At 41.5% G+C, this 7,657-nt stretch overlaps 1 pseudogene; it reads left to right on the forward strand.

The window, feature by feature from the left end:
- Window positions 1–1,883: 1,883 nt before the first annotated feature.
- Window positions 1,884–7,136, forward strand: LOC109261111 (CTD small phosphatase-like protein 2; annotated as a pseudogene).
- The last annotated feature ends 521 nt before the right edge of the window (window positions 7,137–7,657 follow it).

Below are 7,657 nucleotides of genomic sequence, written 5' to 3' on the forward strand. Positions count from 1 at the left end.
AACCCCTTGGCTTGTGGCACCATAACTCCAATCTCTGCCTCCGTTTTCATATGACCTTCCCTGTGTGTCGGTAACTCAATCCTCCCTCTCCTTTGTCTTGCACTCACATTAATCATTGGGTTTAGTCTCACCCTTAATCCAAGATGATCTCATCTTGTGTCCCTTAACCTGCTTATATTTGCAAAGACCCCCCTTTTTAAATAAAGTCACAGTTACAAGGAATAGATATTAGGACTTGAAAATCTCTTTTTGGAAGATGCAGTTTAACGCACTATAGGCTCACAGTGGGATTCAACTGTATTAGTAATGTATTTCTTAAGTGGGGCGGTGGATAAATGGATGTAGTGTTGTCGGTACCATAGACTGTGTACATCTGAAATATTTCCTAATAAAAATGGCAATGAATTAAAAGAGGAAAGGGAGAAAATGGGCCTATTATCTGGAAGCTGTTTAAGGAAAATGAAGTCTTAGTTTACCAGAGTGGAGGATCAGAGAAAGGCCAGAGGTTTGATGATAGAAGATCCTGTTCCTACATTTAGGTAAAGCTGCCTAGGTGCTTGTATTTTCCATCAATATCTCTTTCTTTCCTATTGTGTGGTAGCACATCTCATGTTCTAACTAATACTGCAGAAATCTATATATGTGTGTTTACTGCTCCACCCCTCTTGACCCTATTCATATGGATTGTGAAATCCTGAATAATTGCAAACTTAGAAGGTTTGTTTTTTTAACTTGAGATAGAGCTTGAGTTGGGGAGAGGAACAACGAGAGAGATATAGAATCTTTTATTAAATATTTACTTATTTTGGGGAGAGCACACGCAGGGGAGGGGCAGGGAGAGAGGGAGAGAGGATCCTAAGTGGGCTCTGCACTGACAAGTTGACAGCAGCGAGTCCTGTGTGGGGCTCGAACTCACAAACTGTGAGATCATGACCTGAGCCAAAGTCGGACACTCAACCAACTGAGCCACCCAGGTGCCCTGGGGAGAGAGGGAGAATTTTAAGCAGGCCCCACACTCAGTGTTGGAGCCTGACGCTGGGCTCGACCCCATGAACCTGGGATCGTGACCTGAGCTGAAATCAAGAGTTGGACACTCAAAGGACTGTGCCACTCAGGTACACCAACAAACTTAGAAGGTTTTATTCTTCCTTCCCCAAATATCAAGCACTCTGTTCTCCATCTTCATAGGTGCTCAATTAATGTTTATTAAAGTGACTAAATGTAATGCATCCAAAAACTTTTCTTTTCACCAGTGCCGGCAGTTTAAAACGTATTATCACGTAGTACACCTTATGACGAGAACTACATGGTGAGAGAACATACAGTGCTCTTTCTCAGCATTAAGCAGTTGGAAAGGGTGGGGCAAATAGACAGCCATCCCTGTAGTGCGATTTGAAGGCCCTCATTTTGTTTCTGATTGTTTAGTTCATGGTGTACCAGTTATTAAACACAACATTTTTCTTAGACCCTATCAAGAGAGGCCCGTCTCCTGAACTTCATGCTTTGAAGACTCCCTTTGGTTCTCTTCTCAATATGTTCTTCCCACGGGGCCAGAGGAATAAATGCACACGCAGTGTCCTAGCCTCCTCCATATCATCCTTGAGATACCTGGGACACCAGAACTCCTCATCCAAATGGACCCAAGCCTGCTTCCAGCACCAGCATGCCCTTTGTTGGGGCTGTCCTTTGTGGCTTAACAGCCTTGTTGGTGTATGTACTTCCAGGTGGCTATGGCAGGAGCAGGGCTGTACATGAGGAACAGTTAATGATTGGCCCAGGTTGTCCACATACATACAAATGAGTCCTCAAAGGTGGGGGATAAAACTCGGGGTGGGAAGAAAATGCAGACTGGTGAATGAATGCCTGAGGCCTAGTCCAGGGCCATGGGCCTGGAAGGTTGGTGGTAATTCTTCCCACACTGAAGGCTCAAAAGGTAAAGCAGTCCATGAATTCAAAACCCAAACCAGACCTTTCAGGCCATTATGAAAGTCTATTTGTCATGGAAGGAGATGTAACATGTTTTAACGGTTTATTGGTTGAATTAAACATTTTGAATAATTAGGAATATGGCATGTAGGACCCCAACTGAAGTATTGCCTCCGACCTTGCAAATTTTATAAATCTTACAGGTGGGTCACGTTAAACATTTGGTTAACTTTACCCCACCATGAGCCATCAGGCCCTCTCACTGCTGTTTTGTGGTGCTTCAAGGCAACCACATGACTACATCAGAGGAAACAGATGAGTTCCTGGTTGTGTACTTGTCCACTGCCCTTGTACTAATCGTGGTGTTTTCCATTTGGTTCTCCCCTCATAGTACAGTAAAGTATGACAAATACTTAAAACATAGAGCTCAAGGAAAGGTTCCTGCCCATTCTTTTTATTTATTTATTTATTTATTTTTTAATGTTTATTTGTCTTTAAGAGGGAGAGACCGAGCATGAGCGAGGGAGGGGCAGAGAGAAAGAGAGAGGGAGACGAAGAATCTGAAGCAAGCCCGATGCGAGTCTTGAACCCAAGATCCATGAGAGCATGACCTGAGCTGAAGTCAGATGCTTAACTGACTGAGCCACCCAGGTGCCCTGGTTCCTCCTGCCCATTCTTAACAAATGGACTACAGGGGCTCTCTGCTGCCATTCTGTGGCTATCACTGGTATCTACCAGACATTGAAATGTATTCCACTGATGCAGTGCCATCCCTATGTGAGTGGCAGATTCTAGCCACATACTGGTAGTTCTTGAGTCCAAGAGCATCCACATTTTGTGATAATTGGGACACTTACATGCAGACAAAGCATTGCTGCCCATGGTGAGGGTGATGTAACAGTGCATGAATGGACATAGCATTCAGTGACCATTTCATGCCCCCTTACATTCTCACACTGCTGGCATTTTGAGGTAGAACAGGCCCTTAAGGAGGTGACTAATAAAGATTGCTGGATGTTGCACTACTGTCATGATAACCTGAGGAGCTCTATGAATCTGCTCCCCAATGAAACTGGTAAAAATTAGTTTTGTGGTTTTTTGTTTGTTTGTTTGTTTAATCAAACAATGTAAATTATCTAGAAATGCTCCTAAGGGCATACAGCCAGTAAAGAAACATTTATTCAAGAATATCTGCTAAAATCTGATAAGGGCCGTGGGGTGCCTATGTGGCTCAATCAGTTAAGCATCCGAATCTTCGTTTCAGCTCAGGTCGTGATATCACGTCGGTGGTTTCGAGCCCCACATTGGATTTCAAATGAAAGCCGGGTGTGAGCTTGGGATTCTCTCTCCCACTCCCTATTTCTCCTCCGCTCCCCCACTTGCTCAAGCACATGCGCGTGCTCTCTGAATCTCTCAAAATAAATAAATAAACACAAATAATTGATAAGGACAGCGAGAACCAGTGGCATTTGAGCCAAAACCTATACCCCCTCTTTCCCTCCTTTGTCAGCAAGAGAGAAACTCCAAATTGGTACAGCCAAGAAAGCAGGGTACCTTCTCCCCGCTTCTCCCAGAGTGATCTTTCCAGAAAAGGCAGAGCATCAACATTTCTCATATTGCTCCACCTACCTATTGCTGACGTGAAGTCTAGGTGAGTATAGTCTGAGGTGGGGTTCCTGTCTTCCATGCAGTTTCCCCCTATAGGATTACCTTTGATGCAGCACAACTGAGAATATTGGGGCCCCAGTTTAGTAAGAGATTCCACACTAGGTGAGTCAAACCAAGAAGACCTGAAACTACTGTCCCCCTCCACTGAATCAGCAGCTCCCAAAGCAGGAGTGTTACCCATTAAGAAGTACACCATTCCCAGTTCCTCATCTATAGCTCATAGACTTTTTCCCAAGAAGCAGGCCATTAAACAGAGGGCTCTGCATCTCTTCCCAAGGGAAGTGAATCAATTTGCAATAGACGATGAAGATGTTGAAGCTTATAGCCCTCTCAAAAATAATAGTTTGTGGTTAAGAGCAATTAAGAGTAAGAGCCTAAATGTCCATCAACTGATTAATGGATAAAGAAGACGTGGTTTATATATACAATGGAATTCTACTTGTCAATGAGAAAGAATGAAATCATGCCATTTGCAACAAGGTGGATGGAACTGGAGGGTATTATGCTGGGTCAAATAAGTCAGTCAGAGAAAGACAGATATCATATGTTTTCACTCATATGTGGATCTTGGGAAACTTAATAGAAGACCATGGGGGAAGGGAAGGGAGAAAAAGCAGTTACAAACAGAGAGGGAAGGAGGCAAACCATAAGAGACTCTTAAATGCAGAGAACAAACTGAGGGTTGATGGGGGGTGAGGGCGAGGGGAAAGTGGGTGATGGCACTGAGGAGGGCACTTGTTGGGATGAGCACTGGGTGTGGTATAGAAACCAATTTGACAATAAATTATATTTTAAAAAATGAATAAAAGAAGAGCTGGCAAAAAAGAGTAAGTGAGTAGAATTATTCAAATTAAAAACTAAACTGTAAGAAAGCTAGTTTACCAGGGTGCCTGGGTTGCTCAGTCGGTTAAGTGTCTGACTTCGGCTCAGGTCATGATCTTGCGGTGCGTGGGTTCAAGCCCCACATCAGGCTCTGTGCTGACACCTCATAGCCTAAGAGTCTGCTTTGTTTTCTGTGTCTCACTCTCTCTCTGCCTCTCCCCCCCTTGTGTGCGCCCCCCCCCCTCTCTCTCTCTCTCTCCTCTTTCTCTCTCTTTCTGTCAAAAATAAATAAACATTAAATTTTTTTTTTTTAAAAAGAAAGCTAGTTTGCCAGAGAGAACCAGGGAAATGTACAACTAAGAAGAGCCCCACTGGGGTGAGAACAAATCACAAATACTAACCTGAAAACTGTCCCATCAAAGGAACCCAAATTTAATTGGTTCAGTCTATTGAGCAATTTATGCCCAATCCTGCAACTCATGAAGATTACCAGCTGAGTGTGGTCAGGGAAAGAGACAATCAAAAGTAGCCTTGCAAAAAATACTCATCCTTGAATGATTGAAGGCATATCCAAGCCTGTGCTTGGTTCCTTGAGGAGGTAAATCAGAGGTTTCATGCTTTGGGGAAGGTGGAATAGACTTCCAAAATAATCCAAACAGTCATTAAGCAAATAAATAGAAAAGCAAAGAACAATAACAAGCACCAGAGGAGGAGTCAGTAGCCAGAGTTGCTACAACATATTATCTCAAATGTGCAATTTCCCACAAAAGATTAAGAGACGTGCAAAGGAACAAGGAAGTCTGACCCCAGTTTTGATTTACTCCTGTTCACCTCATTGGTGAGAAAGGGATGTTCCACCCTAAACAGTATGCGATGGCCAAATGCACAACACCTGATGCCAGGCAGATGAACTAAAACTTAAGTTTATTAATCAATTATACAGCCCTGAAGGAAATCATTCCAGTACACACAAGGCCACGTGAAAATTGCACTTGAAAACAGAGTGGCTTAGCAGAGACTGTGGGAGGCAGGCTTTATAGTTACAAGAGGTTGGGGTGACCCTTAATTTTTACAGGAGGTTGTGATCAGTTGGAATAGTTTTGCAATCTGGCAAGGAAATGAAAGCTATCGGGCTGAGGATTGGGTGGAACCTGAGGATATATTTCTGCCAGCACAGGTTTACATGAAGCACCCATAAGAGATGAGGTTGAGGTGTGCCTGGGTGGCTCAGTCGATTAAGTGTCTGACTCAATTTAAGCCCAGGTCATGATCTCACAGTTCGTGAGATTGAGTCCTGAGTCAGGCTCTGTGCTGGCAGAGGGGAGCCTGCTTGGGATTCTCTCTCTCTCTCCCTTTCTCTCTGCCACTCCCCTGCTTCAGCTCTCACTCTCTCAAAATAAATAAACTTTTTAAAAAAGATGAGGTGAGAACAAGAAAAGCCTTTTTGCCATCAAATCAAATACAGGCAATATGTCCTGCCTGAGCAAAAATGAAATACTCAGATTTTAGGAAAGCCTGCTTTCAGGAGGAGAAAATCCACCAAAGAATGAAATCAGCTTGTTAACATAAATTTATCAAATCATTAGAGGAAGCACATTCACGAGAGAGAAAATCCATTGAAACAAAGTAGAATTGGACTTCATATGGACAATAATTTGAACACATCAACACCAAGAGCACAAGAAAGGCCTGACAAGTATCGCAAATGCTGGTAGTTATGAAATGACAAATAAACATGTAAAGCAAACTGGAAAATAGGACATAATCCTTTCTCGGGCAATCTCGCATGGAATAAATTTTGGGGTCCCTATTTCCTCCTATCTTCCACTTTTTTTAGCTTTGAATAACTGACACATCAGGATCAGATTCTCCAGGACAGGCTGCAAAATTGAAGAGATAGTAAAAACACTTGATAAGGAACAAGTGGATGAGGTTGCTTCTGATAGTCCTGAATCAACTAATGGAGCAGTTAATTCAAATCAAGCAGTTCAAGGCAGGCTATCAATAAATAATGTTTCAGAGGAAGCAGAAGAAACAGTTCTTTGGGACATCTCACCACTATCTAGATAGTGGTTATTCATCTGTGAGTTGATGCAATATGTCATGCAATATGTTCCACGACTAACAGAAGAACAATTAAATTGGAGATCTACTTTTCTACTGAAAACAAGAAGCACACTGGAATTCTGCCTACTTTTAGACCTATATTAAACACTAAGTGCACTGTAGTCTAAATGAGCTAAGAGATGCAGACCTTACTTTTCCAGTCCATATCCAAGATACTATTGATCAGATTTATGTGAGATTAAGACTATTCTTCCAGGAATCCTTGAAACCAATATCTCAGATTTATAAGATTATTGTTTTTACTACTCTTAAGAGGGTATAAGCAGATATTATCTAATTATGGTAGCTCCTAAAAGGCAACTAGTGAGGCACTGGCCTTTCTGTGAAAGTTGTGTTTGTTTACAAGCAACATATACAAAGAACTTATCTTTGGAAGACATCTTTCAAAAACTGTAATAGCTGACAAACCACCACAAGCCTTTACATACCAGCTTTTCAATAGAATCCTTATAGAAAGCTGGTTTGTAGAGTAAACTCTCAATGTACTCCTAAATGTGATTACATATATTTAGAAGCTTGTAGACCTGAATGATGATGTTCAACTTCACATCAAAGGAAAATTTTGATTGCATGATTTGCTTTCCCCAGATTAACTACAAAGACTTCTCAAAACAATGAAGGGAGAGAGAAAACAGGGCCCTTTTAGACTAAGGCAACACATTCTTACTCCTTTTGAAAATTTACATTTTGTAACCCATCTTGCTTTTCTTAATTTTGGTGTTCAGTGATAATCAATGGTTGCAGAAAGAAACTTTACCTATCTCAGCTTACATACACAGAGTAGGTAGGCTGAAAAAAAAAAAAGCCTTTGGAACTCATGCAACTCTGAATTTTTTATGTACAGAACATCTGAAGTTCATATAGAATTATGTTTCTGCCACAAGCAGTTTGGTCCCATAGTCACACAGGGTTTTATTTAAAAAAAAAAAAAAAGATGAAAATGGACTTGTTTTTCTTTCTCTGTTTGGTGTTCTAAGTGCATATAAAGCCACACTTCTACTACTTTAAGATTCTCATCTTAATAGAAATTGCTGATAAAAGTTGTTTCATTTTTCCTGTTAAGGTTTATAACTTTTTAAAAACATGTATTGACTTGGGTTAGATTAGAATTTCA

This window comes from Panthera pardus, unplaced genomic scaffold (genome assembly GCF_024362965.1).
Source record: "Panthera pardus isolate Hobbes unplaced genomic scaffold, ASM2436296v1 HiC_scaffold_27, whole genome shotgun sequence".
Classification (NCBI taxonomy): Eukaryota; Metazoa; Chordata; class Mammalia; order Carnivora; family Felidae; genus Panthera; species Panthera pardus.